This window comes from Synchiropus splendidus, chromosome 1 (genome assembly GCF_027744825.2).
Source record: "Synchiropus splendidus isolate RoL2022-P1 chromosome 1, RoL_Sspl_1.0, whole genome shotgun sequence".
Lineage (NCBI taxonomy): Eukaryota > Metazoa > Chordata > Actinopteri > Syngnathiformes > Callionymidae > Synchiropus > Synchiropus splendidus.
In genome coordinates, this window is record NC_071334.1 from 16046265 (window position 1) to 16064483 (window position 18219).

Here is an 18219-nt window from a genome sequence, read left to right on the forward strand (position 1 = left end):
CAAACTATTGCAATAGTCTTCCAGTTTGATCCAAATGTTTGTATACGTACAAATGTTCCTGATTTATTGTTTTGATGTGTTGAACATATTTTTAAGCTTCAGTCATTACTGCTTCAATACTATTGTTCTAAATCAGAGGCGGGCAGTTACATTTCCTCAGGGTCCAGGTTTATACATTGTGACCATTGACTGGATCCGTCCAACCCAAAGAAATGAGGATCAGAGAAAACTGAAAATAAAAATCAAGTGATGACATCATGTGTGATTATGAAATTACACTTTAAAAATGCACAGAAAATGTCGGCTTGTTGTGTTTTATTTAATTAAAATCAGATTCCATGTAAAGATTCTCGATGTGTCTCATAACATTTCAAAATCTACTTTTAATTCTGATGTATTTTAAGGGACGAGAAATACTCCTAAAATAGCCAACAGAATAGAAAAGTGATGTTTCAGTTGCATCATAATGAACAAAAAACAATGCACAAGACAAAAATGTCAGATACAACAACGTCAGTTTTATAGTTTTACTCCAGGAGGGCCACTTAAATACAGTCAAAGGGCCGCATTTGGCCCCTGGGCCGCACTTTGCCCAGGTCTGTTCAAATTTTTTTTTTCTAGAAACACTTTAATTAAATATGGTATTAGTTTTTTTTAGACAACTTTGCTTCTTAATGGTTAACTTTTTTTCTTACTTCAGTAATTTAATGTATGTATCATTCATAAATAAAAGCAAATTTGCCACCAAAAGAACACCAGTAGCAACATGCGTTTGGCGCACAACGCTGACATCTCTTCATCACTCATCCGTCTGCAATATGGATGTGATGTCAAAGAAAATCTGGACTATCAGACATAGAAACCGTCAATTGCTCCTGCTTCAGCTCTCTTCGTTGTCAGTGTGTCCTCCAAGTCTGACATGCAATTCAATTTAAATAGGGCAATGATGTAACTGACAAAAAAATACCATCCGTGCTCCCCATCTTCAGAGTGAAATTTAAGGCCCAGTAAAATGCAATAGCAGTTCAGCAGCATCAGGCAAATACACGTGACTCCAATTTACATTTGTAACTATTTATTCCCAGATAATATCACCTCAGAGCCTTCACATGCTCCATTTTCATCCCGCCGCCTCTCTCTGTTCTAGATGACAGATGTAGTGTATAGTTGTGTTCAACTAGTGAGTCGAGAAAAATCCCTCTGTTTGTGTACTGAGCTGCGTCAATCACGATCCCTCAATAAGCCATCTGGTGTTCTCTTGGTAGCTGCTAGTATTTATAGATGGCATAATTTAATTATTTACGCGCGCAGGGGGGATTTGAACATTTTACTTTGGCACATTGGTCTATTTTACTGGTTAAAAAAGACCTCATAAATAAGAATCCTCATTAAAATATCAATGTGTAAACTGGTAAAACCTTCACTTTGGTTGTACATTTACCAGGAGTGCATTTCAATTCGTCTCTTTCCTCACATACTTTTTGAAGTGTATGCCATTGGTTAGTCTGTGCAAATTCTTTTGATGTAAAAGTACTGAAGCGTGGTTGAGTATGGAGTGGCTGAATTCAGATTTGTGAAGGGTGACAGGATTTGTTATGGTATGGATCAGCAGGGCTGGGTTCTTGCTGAATGTTAAAACGGTAACCCCGTATTCTGACAAATCTTATGGATATTTCATCACCATTTGCGTGTATCTCTGAGATCAGGTTGGTCATTCCACGCTGCTAAGACCTGGCTTCGCACACCGCTGCCAATAGGTGACTTCCCACCAAGCTCATTGGCATGTTGAGATTTGCAAATCAGAAAGGGATCATTTGACAGCAGCCAAAGCGAAGCTCTCCAGGGCATCAGGATCCGCAGGAGCTGCTGGCCTCACATTCCATCATGTTTGTATCCTCCCACATCGCACATGCAATTAAATCGCTCACCAGGCAGATGAAATGGCATCCAGTTGACGCTCACATCCTGCGTGAGATGTGAAGGCATCTCATGGTGAGCGTATATGTGATGAGGGGGTCGTGCCAAACCCCTGGGTCTGGAGTGTGATGAAACATTCAAGAAGAGTTGCCAGGAGTGAGAGCCTCACCAGGCTGTAAAATGAGGCACTGCGAAAGCAATCTCCATTCTCTGAGAACTATTGCTTTCATTAACAGCCAAGCTCAGCGCATCAAAGGCTGTATTTTACCTCGACAAACGCCGCGTCACATCTCTCTGATGGTGGGAGGGTCTACTTGGCGGTTTGTCTACCCTATGCATGACTTCTGTCTGTAGCCATGCATACAGTATACGCACTTTTATTTTCCTTAGAGCCCGGAGAAAACGCGCTCATCCCATCAAATCAAGATTAATAGATGGCTCTTATTGTACAGTGTTTGCTGCTAAAGCCTCTGATTAATTGTGCTTTTGTTGATCTAAAGCCCTGATGATTTATGAGCACTTTTACCCTGGATAGTTTTTCAACCGCCTCATTGTTCATCGCTAAGTGCTATATGGGGAAATGCTGTTTTAATTTAGACACGCTCACATGGACGCTGCGCTCACGAGCCGGGAACAGATATGCTTTGTTTTTTTTAAATCAGAAGTCAAAAACGGTCTTTTGATTCTACTGTTAATCCTACAGGGAAAGGACTTCTGTCCTATCGAAAGGATCCTATCCCACCTCTATCACACATTTCAGCAATTAAACATTGACTGATGTTCTGACTGATCAAGGATACTGGGCCAAGGTGAGGCCCAATGAACGGTGTCACATTGCTTTATGGTTCCAGCCCCATAGGTCCACCTCTGTGTGCACCCACTGGAACACTCACGCAAGCCACACATTGAAATTGTCTTATACTTACCCGCACTAAAAAAAAAGTCCACTTTAATTCTTTTTTGTGTGTATGTTTACCTTCTGTCTTGACCGAATAAACAGTAGGTCACATCGGAATACTTGAGTAAAGAAGCCTATATACTGTATCAATCCTCCAAGAGACAGTTAAAAATAAAGAGATGAGAGAGGGCAGTTGTAGCTTGTTCCTATTTTAGAATAACTATTAAAGACCTATTAAAGTCACACTTTAAAAGGCTGAGGTGGCAAAACAAGAAGGTCACTGGTTAAAATTAGAGACAGCTGTGTTTGTTTCTCTGTTCTCTCTTGCCCAACAAAAACTAGAAACTTCAGCCACTGCCTTTCCTGAGTGTTGCCTGTCCTAGGATGTCTGACCCCACCTACTGTCCCATGGGATCGGTACCACTCCTCTATGATTTACCAGAACTCAGTTATACAGCCGTGTCAATAGTAACCAAGGTGAGACAGTAGCTGTCCTTTATCAGTTGCCAGCTCAAGATGTAAACCCACTAAGCAACCACTGGTTCAGGTAATAGCTGGTTGTCACCCGGCAAACCTTGGTTGTGTATTGTCCTGCACAAAAAGCTCAGACAGTGGGAAACATCACTGCTGTGCTTCCACTTCAGCCATCCTCAAACCTCATTTCATGCTTGCTGTTAAGCATAAGTATAATTTTTTTTTTAGTTTTCACTAAAGCCATAATCATATCATGTAGAAATTTAGATATCTGGTATGAATATCGAGATCATGAATTAGGAAGTCTTTGAATAGACCTAATGCCACATTGTGAGATTAAATAGATCCATAGTGCAAATGCCATGAGCTAAACAGCATGAATTCTGAAGGCCACCAGTTATTATCTAGACTAAAATGTCCGCCGCATTGTCCATTTCAATTCTACAGCCTTTATTAAGAAGCGTGTTTCAAATGTTCTGTTGTCCTCCTGTGCTTCTGATATTATTCTCTTTTGAGGACATTTCAATTTGTGGCTCAGCAAAACACTGATAAGTTCAGTGGTTTCGCCCAATCGCCGCAGGAGCAATGGACTTCATCTGATTGTCCCTCTCAGATCACGTGTGTTTCGAACCCTGGAAGGAAAACAGCAGATCCCAGAGGAGTGATACAGGTTAATCAGACATGTTGCTCTGAATCACTTTCACAACCTGTCAGCCCCAAACCTCTCAGTGATTTCCTCCACCTGCTGTTGTCCATCTTTCACCAAGTTGCTCTGTGGTAATGGAGATAACTGTCGTGTAATGGACTTTATTGTCGGATCCTTGTGTTGTCAAAGCAGTGCAGGGCTCTGTCACATGGCTATTGATTCCTGATAGGACCTGCTAACTAGAATGGTTCGAGTGATAGGCAGTGGAATGGAAAGCTGCCCTCAGGGACAAAGGGGTGACACTGTTGGGCAAATCCAGAGCTGCTTTGTCTTTTAGGCAAATGACTCATTTCATTGACATGATTTAGAGGTAACCTTATCCTAGGTCGCTGTCTTCGCATAACGTTTTAGCAATGCCCTTTGCTCGCCCTCTCTCCAGTGTATTCCCTTCCTCTTCCCTTCCACCTCCTTCTCCTCCGCCCTATCCGAGAGAGGGTTGTAACTCAGGTCCTGTCTATAAAGGCGTGCATGAACCTTGCATTATAGGGTCAGCGTGGACTTCATTACCACAATTAGACTGAGGTGTTGGTGAATCACTTAATGGGTAACTGGCTCAATTGATTCACTACAGTGGATCCTTTTAGCATGATAGAAACCTGTTCTAAAGCATTGAAGTTTATTCCATCTCTTCTGTCCATCTGTCTTTCTATAGCTCATGGTATTCTAGTGCTCTAAAGGGGTTGATGAGACAGATGTTTTTTTTCTTTTAAGGGCATTATTTGCACCTACAGCCCAGCCTGTGTTGTGTTTACGGACCAAAGATAGTCTCTGTGTAAAGAGTGAAGTCAATGAATGATGGCTTTTATGGAATTCCCAAAGATTTCCGCTGTAAAATGCCTTCTTACCATGTCTTGTTGACATGAGTTGCAATTGTTGGCCTTTTCAAAACCTTCAAAGGCTCCATTTCATCCAGAAATTCCATTGCAAACTTTGATCAATGACTCGCAAAAAATTCAGTGCAGATGAATATTATTTATTTATTTTTACGACTGAAATGTTCCATTGACATGCAGTGGGAAGTTTTTTATGAATCAAGGAGCATTCTGTAAAATTGTGATCCTTTATCTCAATGTAGCATTAAAATTAAAAAAAAAATCTGTAATGGCTAGAAAATATCCAAGTCACTCTTTGTGGTGGTGTGTTGGTACGAGGTGCTGAAATGTTAATGACATAAAGTTAATGGCATTCAATGTGATGTATAACTTGGGAACAAAGTGCAAACTCATACTGTATCTGGAGTTGACAAATGTGTGGGAGACAATAGCCTTAACTAAATAAAGAAATAAACAAAGCTAAGCCTAATCTAATATTTCAAAGCCTGTCAGAGGAACGGGCGACTCGGAGGGGGGGAATATTGTGGCCATTGGAGGATTAGAGCGAAAGGCCAAGGCAGATAGAGCAAGTGAGCGTCACATAATAAAGGCAGAGCAGCTGTTCAAAAGAGGACAAGGAGGGTGAGGAAATGAAAGGGGAGAGAAGGGCTGGGTGGTGGGAGAGCCTGACGAGAAAGACGAGAGACTATATTTTTTTGGAATTAAAGATTTATTGAGCGCCAAAAGAGAAGCAAGTGAATTGACGTGGTTGATCTTTTGAAAGACTTTCAGCCGTTGTCATTTTAATCTGGTGTCAGACAGCATCGCTCAATCAAGATGATGGAGAATTAAATATCAGGCAACGGCGCTGTGGACATTTTCCTCAAAGCACAGTCAAAGAGAGTAAGTGGAGGCCTTCATTAATTCACGGGGCGCTGGACGAAGTTGCTTCAGTGCTTCGCAGTGTGGCCCTGCATGATGGTCGCTGAAAAAGTGACCTAATTTTTATTCTGAGGTCTTTAAATGTGTTGGCTCGTATCACTCAGGAGGGCAGGTTCTCACAGACTGGCCTGAGGACGGCACACAAGCCAAGCAAAGAGTCAAGTCAAGGGGCACGCACACTCGACTAACTGACCTTTCTCTTTGCTTCATTTGGCACAGTTCTACCTTCTGCTCCTACAGTTTAGAGCAGGATGAACGTGGCTACAGATGATCCTCTACATTAACCATCCGACACTTTTAAATGAGTTGATGACCTTAGGAAAATAACCTGAAACTGATATACATTTATATATGTGTGGAGTTCTGAACTGCATTTAGAAAGCAAGAGCTTCTAGAGTGGAAACGGTCTTTGTCAGTGAACGACAAGGTGACTTGACGATCGGAAAGACGGGCTCCCCGCCTCCTTTCACGGCAACATTAATGTGCGCCTCCTGTATTTTCCCGTCCTCTTTAGCACCTAATCACACCTTATTCAGATCCGCACATCTGTAGTTCATGTATTATGCAGCATTAATTGGTCATTCAATTATCATGAATAAAGACTTGACCGGCCTTTTTAGTGGGTGCTAACACCAGGGGACGACAAGATTGCCACGGCGCTGATCTCTACCAGTATCGACTTGAAATGCAGATCTTCTATTTTGAGAGTTTCATTTGTGTGTCATCATGTCGCTGTGGGATTTGAACATCGCCTTGTGGAGTTTCCTCCCCATGTGCCCTTTGCAGGAATATCAATAACAATATTTGTTGGCACTGGCGTTTATTCCTCCCTTGCTCATCCGTTTCTGCCTGATGCCTTTCTTCACCTTTGCCCCTGTATTGAACTTAATTACAAACACACTGCTGTACGGGGCTGAGAGAATCGAAATGAGCAGCAGAGAAGACAGTTATAGACCATGGGTTGGACTAGTTACATTTGTTCCTAATCCCTACAGAAGGTCTTATCATAGCTGCTTGGTTTGGTCTTCAAAGAAACACCTGTCTTGTCATTATCTTCTCTTCCTTTTGACTCATGATCAACGGTAGCAAGCACTGGGTGGCCACCAATATGGATATGGTGTTGAGCCCTGCCATCTGGGAGATTCTCAGAGTTGAAGCTCTGCGCCTCATTACTGAGGAGGGCAACGTCAGGTGACTGGGGCGCCTGCACAGATTATTTCAACCTGGGCACAGATTCACAGAAGAAAATTGACTGTTTATTGGATACTGTGACAATAGGTCACATGACTGTCATTCAAATGTCTATTATTTAGGGCTGTCAAAGATAAGTGAATTTAAACGTCGCTGATGTGGAATTATTGACAGTGTGTCAATAGATCATGACGACAATAAACAACCCAAGCAACAATAGGAAAGTGATTCTTGGCGCCCCATTTTCTCCTGCCTGCCATTGTGCTCCCAGGTCTTTGTACATATTTGCTGAATACAGCAGGGCTGAGTCAATCCAGAGGAGGCCGGAGAAGCAGGATTAAATCAGGAGAGGCGATTGAATGAGCACAGACAAGGTCACCGAAATCACACTTAGTGAGGTCAGATGTTTATAGCTTCTTGAAAATGGCTCTTTTTTTTTCTTAAAATGTATCCACTGGTCTATCCTGTATCATCTTTTGACCGTTTTTCCACACCTTTTTTCGACATATTTCCTGAAGCTCATTGATGTCTTGTTTAGGTTATTCTATTTAGGTACATGCTGAGAGCCACCGGGCGCTGCATGTCTGTGTCTGTCAGTGGTGTGTGTGAGTGTGTGTGCTGCCATGCTGCAGGGCCAGCGTCTCACAGCAGTGAGACAGAGATGTGACAGTGATGGGTCCTTAGCCTCGGGCCACAGCTGGGGGGCCTGAGACACACCCACGCTTGCTGACCTTCACTGTCAACACTGCAACACACACAGACACGAAGCCCCGCACACAAACACAGAAGTCTGCTTATTTCACAGAAGAAGAAGTCACTAAACATGTGACATTTAGTATCATTTGCACAAAGCACATTGTCGTGACGACATGAGTAAGCCTACACGTCTAGCGCACATCTTGGACATGTGCGTTCATGTTTTCCGATTGCCTTCCTCTTCCATTGCACATTGCAGTGACCTAATTGTTTCTTGTTGGGGGTCAGTGTATGGCTTGTGTCCAATCCACTGTCTCATTAGACGCTCTTTATTTTATTTTATTTTTTTTATGGTCCTGCACTCCATGTTCAGCATCCCGCACGAATACAAAAGAAAACAATTCTGAGTTCATCCGACATGTCACAATGATTCACCACCAGCGTGAACAAGTTGCGCTCTGGATTCTGCTGCGTCTCTCAGATCAACTCCATCTACTCTCTATCATCTTCCCTCACCCTCACTTCAACCCAGCTGTTCCATCACGCGCCCCACGCTAGTGTTGCTTCACTCCACTTTCCACCACGTCACTTTTATTGCTCCCTCAAATTTTTATCACCCCCAAACGCCCCCCATCAGCACTTATTTGTTAGCCAAAATGATGAGGAGCATTTTTTCTGTCCTGAGGATGCTGACTCTATGTGTGCCCCGTTGGATCTGTTCTAAATATTTATGCACTGAGAGGTGAGACTGCAGTTTGGCATGTCGGCTACCTGGTCGTCCTGTCAACTCACTTATCAAACTTCAGCGTGATGTGCTCAAGTAGAGGAAATTATAAATTTAACTTGCACACCAACAATGTTGAACTTTTGAACTGCTGTGCCGCATTTTTCTGGAACTGTTACCGTGCTTCCTTGTTAAAATCTTGCATTTATTTATTCATTTGTTGCATTGCAGTAAACAGTGAAGCTGCAACAGAGATCATGGAATGGGATGATTCTGTTACATCTTCATATTTCTAGCTGCACATATCTTAGTGGGGTCACTCTTCCTGCACCCAATATGCCACATGCTTCTGTGCGTCAACTCAAATACCACACATCAATTGCAATTGGTGTCTCTGGGCTGGTGTGTTAGCAGCACATGACTCCTTTAAACTTGTGAAATCTACCCCGCAAAAAGTGATGTGAACAAACTCAACCAAGGATGATTCAATCAGATGCAATAAGTTTGAAGGCAAATGCAATGAAGTGAAAAAAGTGATGTTTGCAGAAGCAGTTGCAAACTTTTGCCAAGATCGTAAATAGGTAAATAGTTTACTGAACCCTTTCTACGTGTGGACATTCCAGTTTAGTCATCAGATAGCTGTGTTACGTGAGGCTGAATAGTTCAGAGGTGCTAAAATAAGTGTATAAATGTGCTTTATTATTGACGTTCAAATGCAGAGGCAAAAAATATTATGCAATATGATTCAACTCCACTGTGCAGTAAAGCAACTCAAAACAGATAGTTTAACAAGAACTGCTGGTAGAGAAAGTTGCTGGTTTTCTTTGCACTTACATGTAACTTTTCTATTTTTCATCGTTGTGCGAGTGCTATTAATCAGAACAACTAGCACCACCATTATCACCACCGTGTTCCTTCTGATTCAGGACACATAAAAATTGTGGACAGATTTACAGAAACTACAGCTCCACAATGCAATGGACTATTTGACAATTTAATACTCTGCATTTCCCCAGTGTTTTTTCTTTCTTCTTCAGGGAAAATTAAATCTTAACAACGGTTTGTGCAGCCCAGACAAATATAATTCACTTCTGCATAATGTGAAGGGGTGGGCTGGTAATAATAGTCCACAGACAGCATGCACCTACATATATGCGTACAAGTATATTTACAGCTCTGTGTGCCATAAAATAGACACAGTTCAGTGAAGTAAATTCACTTGAGTAAAGGTGACATACAGCCATTGTACTGCTGAGCAAGGTGACTGTCAGCCACACTGAGGCCACACATTATGTAGTGCATTAGTGTATACATGTTGCTCGTGTCCGTGAGTAAATGTGTGTCTGTACGCATGTATTTGCCTGCGCACACACACACTTGCAAGTGTCAGCACACCACAGAACAGTATATCAGGTCCGTACACCCCCATTAGATCTTTGCGATGACATCTGATTTACACAAGCTGTCAGGAGCCCAGGGGGCCCTGGTCTTCCTGGAAGCACCTACACCTTATGGGGAGAAAGGCAGACTCATAGCTCAGGTGCTGAGATAGAACATAACTACATTTCAATTGTTAAACATAATTTACTTCATAATAAATATATATTTTTTTATTTTTTAAATGGTGGCATGCTGTACAAAGTCGTTTTAAAACGTCATCATTTTAAATTATGTACATTGTTATGAACAATTAGAATAGCATAGAAATAGAAAGGTCAATAGAAATGGAGATCAAGATGCTGAGCGAGTTTTTCTTGTTTACTTACGTGATAATATTGGATCATAAGTGTAGTGCCTGCTGTAAGATTGACCTCTTCACCTGACTCTTCTCTACTCTGCCGGATTAAAGTTTTTTTTTTGTCATAAATCTGCATCCATTCATGCAGTGCATAGCTTTGATGGTGGGTGAGCTTGTTTATGTACCTTCGCAGTAAGGATGATTACGTGATGAATGAAGTGGGGGTGAGAGTGGACGGAGAGAAGTTCCAAGGCTAATGCCCGTGGGGATGTGAGACAAACCTGTGTGTGTAATAACCACAGAGGTTAAAATGCAACACCGGCACTGGCGATGGCTGCCAAATATTTTGACATCCACTCCACCTCCTCCGCACAGCTGCTGAGGTTGAGAAAGAGGGGGATGATCTACAGTGTAGAAAGAGAGAGATGGATTAATGTCAGCGTGAGGAGGGAGCGGTAGGGATGTGAGTGTGGGCAACAGAGGTGTTGATGTATAGTCGGTAAGAGCCAGAGAAAGAGAAAGCTGCTCGCCTGTCTGTCTCTCTTGATTTCTTCCTCCCAGCTCACTCTCTGCCTGCAGATGCGTCCACTGTGCTGTTTGTTTCAAGGTTGTTCGAAATGTGAATGATGTGAACTGCCAGTGTGTGGCTTGCTTTGTTTTCCTTCATGAGATCTGAATGCAAAAACCGCCGTATCAGTTGTGGCAGAGAAATGGCAAACAATGTTGATGTTTCAATTTTGTCGTTTTTCATCGCCGCGTCCCTCAGTAAGAGGAAATGATGAACTCTCCCATCATTTGCATTTTGACAATGGACATGATGATTTTTATATAAAGGGCTATCACTATGTACAGTTCAACTGCGCATGACCTCAATGTTAAAAAAGGATAAAATGTCCACCTTTTCATTGAGGTACCCTGTCCAGTTTGAGTCCCACCCAAGCACACTATTGTCGGATCAATATGCAACAAATGCAATGTTCAACTGAATTGTGAGGCCTGCCACGATGTTTTTTGTTTGGCTCCAACAACGGATGAGGAGGGAGAAGTTTGGAGACAAGATTACTAAGATGGTATTTTGGATGAAACTGTGTCAAATAGTGACAATCTTCAAGTGAGTCAGAGTTGGTGTTTCACCTGAGTCGTGCGGGGAGACGCTTCGCTAAATTGTTTTAGATGTCACTTGGTATATGCAGCCACTTATGTGGCTCTCCCCGTCACTGACAGTGCTGTCGAATTCGCAGTGACTGAAACTCCCACGGGAGACACGTTATATACCAGCTGTCACATTGTAGTATACAGAGTAGAAGCGCGCCATCACATGGTTTACCTTAACTCTAAACCCCGCTGGGTTACAGGATATGCCTCAGAAGGCGTAATATACTTCAATTGAAAGTGTCAACATGCAACGCTGGAGGCCGACCTCTGCGTCAACATACGGGACGCAAAGGTCATTTGAAGATAGTCGCTGTAGGACGCCTTGGGCGTGAGAGTGTGTTGACCAAGGAAGACATGCAGAGGAGATGTTGACTAGAGACGATGATCAAACTAGTCTGAATTGCAACGGTAGGAAGTTCGATTGTTATGTTCTGCTAATTTACAGTGTGCTGCCGGTCCCCAGCCTCTGGTCAGGTGACGGAGGGATCGGCGTCTGTGTAGGCGTGGCGGGACACAACAATGGGTGATCACTGAACAAAGAATGACAAATGCAACAGCGGAGAGACTGGTTGCCTTGGTTGGTGGCTATCCACATCTACACTCGAGCTACGATATTTATTAGCAGGTAAAATTGGTACGGGGCGAATCACTGCTATTAAGAGGACATTTTCTGTGTTTGTTGCCCCCATAACCCTTGAGGGGCTGTATATATAGATTTCCTCTCTCATTTTTCTCATTCTGTTGCCTAGGATAAATAACCCCCGTCCCCTTTAGATTAGCTGTGACCTTTCCACCTGCTGTGTGGGCACCCGCTCGGCCCCCTTACAACCCCTAACCCATGATTGCATTGTGAATCCTTCAGAGTAACAAATGTCAACTTCATTGATTGGCCATCTTTGGCCAAAATAACAGACACAGAAAGTGACGGCGGGCGGCAGGCTGCAGTGGCCGGATCCCCGGGCTCCATTGAAAACCTGGGGATTGCAGAGAAAATAGAAAACCTTACTCATTAACTTCAAGTCCACAGCTCCGAGATTTCATGGATTAATCAATGCTAACCTACTTTATCAAAGACACTTATCTTCCATGTACAGAAATCTATGCATGTTGCTGGCCAGAAGGTCGATTGTAGGAAATATTTCACGTCGCCCACCCGCTCGTCTTCTCTCGCTCCGTCCCAACCTGCTACCTTTTTGTCTTTTTCAGTCACTGCGCCTCTTCCTTTTTGCCTAAACGTCCTTGGGATTGGAACGTGTGAGGGGAGGAGAGGCCCATATCAAATAACTTATTGGTTCATTTTGCCCATCCCTTTCCAATAATGTGTAACATTACCAGTGTTATTAGATCGGAGATTAATGGTGCTTGGCCCAGCTCCCTCACTTCAGGATGGGACAGAGGAGGAAATACAACAGAGAAGTCAAGGGAAGGGCTGCATCAGAAAGACTGAACGAAGTGAACGAAAGGCAGAAAAAGTGTACTTTCCCATTTCAATAACATTCACTGCTATCAGTGGTGATGCTCGTCCTTGTCTCCTCACATTCAACATCCAATGGGACTCTCAACCTCAAGCTTCTTGGACAGTCACCAGTCTGTAACCCTAACTGCTGTCTCCAAATTGCTTGGACCAGAGCCACGTCCTCAGAATGCACACCTTATAAATGGTGATGAATTCAACCCAATGATGGAACTGTGCTTCTTCAGGTCTCTTTTAATAATGATTCCAAGATGCCTTTGAGTTTCCTTCTTCCTGCACAAAACACTCCACCATGTTCATAATGCTGTTACTGACTCAAGTCTGCTATATTTTTTGCAAACACAAACATGACATCCTTAAAACCGAATGTGTTGTGCTGCCCTGTTGAATAATAGATTAATGCAAGCTTTTTTAAACAGATGCTTGATGCTCCACAATACGACTTGTGATCATTGCAACTGCACTTTGCTGGTGATGGTTATCACAATTACAATTAATTGTTAACAACCAAATAGACCAAGTTACAACCTTAACTGTTTTGAACAGGTCAGCAAGTAAAATGACAATCTCTTGGCCAGACTTGTGACTTGTGTCATTACCTCTGCTCTAGCTATCATGTAGTGCCTACATTGGAACTGTGAGAATACAAGCTTTTATCCTGAAACGAATTGGTTGATAGTTCAGTCAATGTCATGCATATTCTTTTTGAATTGAACTGCACTCCTCTGCAGATGTATTGGGCTTTCAGAAATTATTTAGACACACTATGAAACCAAAATGATTGAAGCTCTTTGAAACCTTTTTTTTTTGCATTCTTTACACTTAGTTAAAAAAGACATTTTCGACTGACAGACCGCTAGGCCTAAGCTATCTCTATCTGTTTACTACATTTTCAATCTTGCATCCCTCCTTCACACCCCCGCTCTATCTTCCTATCTTCCCGGGTTGCAGCAGCCTTTGATCCTCTTGCCTCACATCAATCAATAGTGACAGCAGTGAGAAGTGAATGAGAACGAAAAGGATGAGTCCTCTTCCAGTGCTTTAGGTGCCGTCTTCTCCGAGTCAGGCCCGGCTGTAATGCGCTCTTTATTTATGCAGGTTTGATCATGTATTTATTAAGCGGCGCAGCTCTCCCACAGTGTACCTGTCTTCCTTCGCCACTATCTCCGAGACCTAAATAGGCGGTACGCAGGGGGCTGTCAACTTCTATGACTCCACCAGGGTCGCAATCCTGTAAACACTGCTGATGCTAACAAACAGACTCAATGGGAATGCCGTCTTATCTCCACCACTGCCGAAATCTACGCGGCTTTTTCAGCTCCGTTCGTATTTCTGCTCCTCTTATGTATTTGCTCGCCTTTAAGCCTACGCCATCCCCTATGCTTCCCCCTATCTGTTGTATGGAGTAATAACCTGCTCATTATTGAATGTAAGAAATATCTACTGAGAGATTATGCCAGATATAAAAAGCTCACAGGTGATGGGAGTCAGAGCCTCTCTGCATCTCTAATGAGGCTGGGGGATTGCAGAGCACGCTCCCCTGAGAGTGAGCCTTCCTGGCTGGCGCTCCACCAGCACCCAGCTCAGCTTTTCAACCCCGACCTGGCTCAGCTCAGCTCAGCCCAGCCTCGGCTCGGCTCAGCTTGACCTTGGTCTGCGTAATGAATGTATTTACCATTCTCTCATCTGCGCCGTCAATCATGGCAGATTAAGCTTCTTTTCTGTTGTCATAGTGCTTGTTGCCCATGGAGGCCTTCGGCTTTTCACAAGCACCAATTCCAGCCTGGGGAAATTAATGTTTTCCACTTGGAGATTGGACTGCAGGTTAACCTGTCAATATTGGCAAGTCTCACTGGCTAATGCAGATGCAAACTCACAGAGAGGGCGAAACACTGAACACACTTTGATTCTCAACTGATCATGTCCAGGGTTTTCCAGGGAATTATTCATTTTGACAGGTAACTGTTGACTTGTATACTCTAAATGATGACAATATAGAGCTCAATATCAATTAACTATTTAACAAGATATATGTTGTCATAAATATATAGTCATAAAACAACCCAAACATGACTGAATTACTGTGACCAGTGTGAAATGAGGTCAGTTATATAATCAGGAACTGCATAAAAAAATATGAAATAATGCCACACTTCTATTAAATATGTAAATTGGAGGTAATAACAGAAAAAAACGTGACACGTCAAACTAAAAATTTCCAATTTAACTTGCCATTCTGGCATGTTTGAACAGGACTCCTCTGAGATTTACTGTGGACAAGTTTAAGAAGCAGAGTGACACTGAGGAGGAGAGCAGAGGGGCGGCAAGAGTCAGAGGAGACAGGGAACATCTTTGCCCACCACAGGAACAGCGAAGGGCGAATGTTTGAATCATTTAAAACTCCAGAGACAGGGATCTGTTACAGTGGCCAATGGCAAAGGGTCTGTCTGCAGAAGCGCTTGGCATGCCGGCGGCCATCACTTCTCCATCTCTGCCATCCATTCCTCCGCTCTCTTTAGCCGAAAACCCAATCGCCACGCTAAAGGGAAATGGCAGGTAACAATATAAAAGAGAGAGATGAGCAAGTGAGTCGCTGTCACACTGTAGTCTCCCTAGAACTTAACCAGATGTTGTGGTCAAGTATTTCTGTCATCATGAAAAGATATGAAACAATATAACAGTCAATCAACAACCTTTATTTAAACAAATACATCTGAACTAAAATATTTTTTATAGGGGAGAACTGGTGTAGACACCTGCTGTAGGTTGGTTAAAAGTTACAACATGCAGCAACAAGAACAGTCATTCAAATCACAATCATCCATTTTTTTCTTCAGTAAACAACTCACGTAATAATTTAGAAGCTTTGCATCAAAGATTTTACTTCAGTAACATGGGCGAACATGGCTTTGTCACACCTCAGTATCTCTTTAGGAGAGGCTTCATCTCGCTAGCGCTGTAGTTAAAAGACAATCTAAAGTGAATCTGCAGTGTAAGAAATTTCTTTTTTCATGTTTAAGACGTGTTTACTTATCTTTCAGTTGATTCAGTTCCGACATTTTTAATTGTCTAAAATGTAGGCCTCCTTTTGTGGAGATACACAGTCAAGAAATGAAGTTGGTCAAGGAAGTAAATAAGGATAGCTCAAGCACTAAATGGAATGGAATGTGTTCTCCTGTGCTCACTTTGGCTGTCGGTTACTGTTTTTTTTAACCTCACTGATTTTCAAACGTCACCTTTAACTGTGAAAGCAAGACAAGTTTACCTTACGTTTCAACTCCGCTATAGGTCAGACACCATTATGTTGATAACTGCCGCGCAACTCACGCGCACAGATTTACTGAGAAATAATCCCTCTGCTGAAACATATCGGTACATGTTTCTACACTTAAATCTCCTCACCCATCCACTTTTGAATACTCTTTCTTTTTCTGTGTTTGAATGAACTTTTTTTTTTTTTTTTGTTATGGATGAAAGAAGTGTCTTTTGTGGGAGGGAAGTAGTTTTAGAACTGGAGACCTTTTTGGAAAAACAAGCATACAAAGGCTACTGATGAAAACAGATGCAAATGTTTACTTGCCTTTCAAATCTTTTTATTTTCAAAACCGATCCTACAGAAACACATTCCCGTATGCATTTATACAGTGCAACCTTTCGTTTTCAGTCAGTGCACGGCGATTTATTCAAATTCGGGTTCCTGGCCCTGAAGTCTTCATTAGGCAGTCTCATAGACGCGGCTGCAAGGTTGCTATCCAGCATGCCAAATGAAGATATGGCCCTCAATTTAGCAACTCAAGGGGGAATGGCACACAAACATGTCCACACAGCAGTGCATGCATGAATAAACACACTTACCGACACACGTGGCACCGTCTTCATTATGCTGACAATCTCAATTACGCTGGTGAATGGGGGAGCACAAGGCCTCATATAAAACACTGGTTCTGTCGACAGACAAGAACAATGATCAATACAACTGGTTACAAGTCCTAAACAGCATTCCTGTTAAGGTTTACTAATAAGAACCGTGGCTCTGAACTCAGAGATGCTGCTCATTATCCTAAAGTTCAAAGTTCAAAAGTCGAGAGAACTGGGAGGCTCTTCACCTGCTGCAACATTCTCAGATCTCAGAATCCAGTGCGTCAACATTTTAAGGCCCTGAAAGACAGTTTTCTTATTTAAACAGGACTCAATCAGATTGTATTGTGGAACTGCTTTGGGAAATGTTTTTCAATAAGTCTGCACATCTGTGGATGCTGAATCAGTGGCAGAGTGATGCTTCCAGTTGATGAAAATGAACCTGACTTAATATTCATCCGTGCTTATCATTATAAGTATTCATGCAAAGGACATCCGAGTGGAGTGTGTTTGATCATCTCACTACAAACACTTCTGGCAGGCAGCTTTGTTCTATCATTCTTTGCCCATTAAACTGTTCATTAAGCAGCAGCCTTCCATCACACGAGGTGTGTGTGTGTTTGTGCGCTTGTGCTGGTGTGTTTACACATGTCGGCCCTGCTGTGTGTAGCAGCACGTGAACTACATGTCACGCGTGCCCAACAAATGATCTGATTCCGGTGAGTGGGATGCAGATCGCTTTCTGTCAAGGTTATTAAATGAAGAAATGAAGGTGAGTGTGTCTCATCCCGACACAAGGACACCAGGGGTGTGTGAAGGGGTGGAGGAATCAGACACCCAGCTGCTACTTCTGAAATTTTAATTAGGACCTCTCTTTAGTTCCCCTCAGTCCCAGACATTGTGGTTGAGTCTTCAGACAATCAGTGGAACTATTTTCACCTTGGACAATGCCTCAGCTGATGAGGTCGCACTGCTGAAGCATCTCCACTTCGAACTCTGTTGGGCGGTGACTGTGAAGTAATGTCAGGGATTTCAACTCCACCATAAAAGCCATTTGTTTTCAGGAGACTGATTCTGGGACTACTTATAATGGTGAAACTAGATCAATCCGTGTGTCAGATGGAAATCATTCAACATGTTTTGGTTCACTAATACAAGTGCAGCCTACAGTGTCCCCTGTTCCACATTTATTCTCAGGCAAATGTGTCAACGTAGTGCTCTTTCGGAAAGAACATATTGAACTAAAAATCTGTTACAGTTAAAACTACTTATTTTGTCCTGCAGTTGAGCTGAAGTTGTGACTTTACCAACTCAACTTTTCAATTTTTGAAGCCCTGGTTGTTTCAGGATGGTGTGCAGTTCATATAACGCAACGTTCCCTTTAGTGTCAGTGCACACACACACACATGCGCTTGACATCTGGCACAACCAGATAAAGTTGTCAAAAGCCTTTGAAACCTTTTGCTTCAGATTAGATATTTCCTCAGACTTTGTGGCTGGCTAAGATCTTTCACTTAAAAGGGAAAGCCGAAAAGAAGAAGAACCAGGTTGGCGGCGAGTCACACAGATTTTAAAAATGTTAGATGGAACTATTTCCAAACATAAATTATTTACGGAGCTTTACGGTTCTGTCC

The 18219-nt window shown here is 42.6% G+C and overlaps 1 protein-coding gene across 9 annotated transcripts in view; it reads left to right on the plus strand.

The window, feature by feature from the left end:
* celf5a (cugbp, Elav-like family member 5a) overlaps positions 1–18219 on the plus strand; it is a 190095-nt gene that overhangs the window by 62520 nt on the left and 109356 nt on the right. The window lies entirely within an intron of this gene.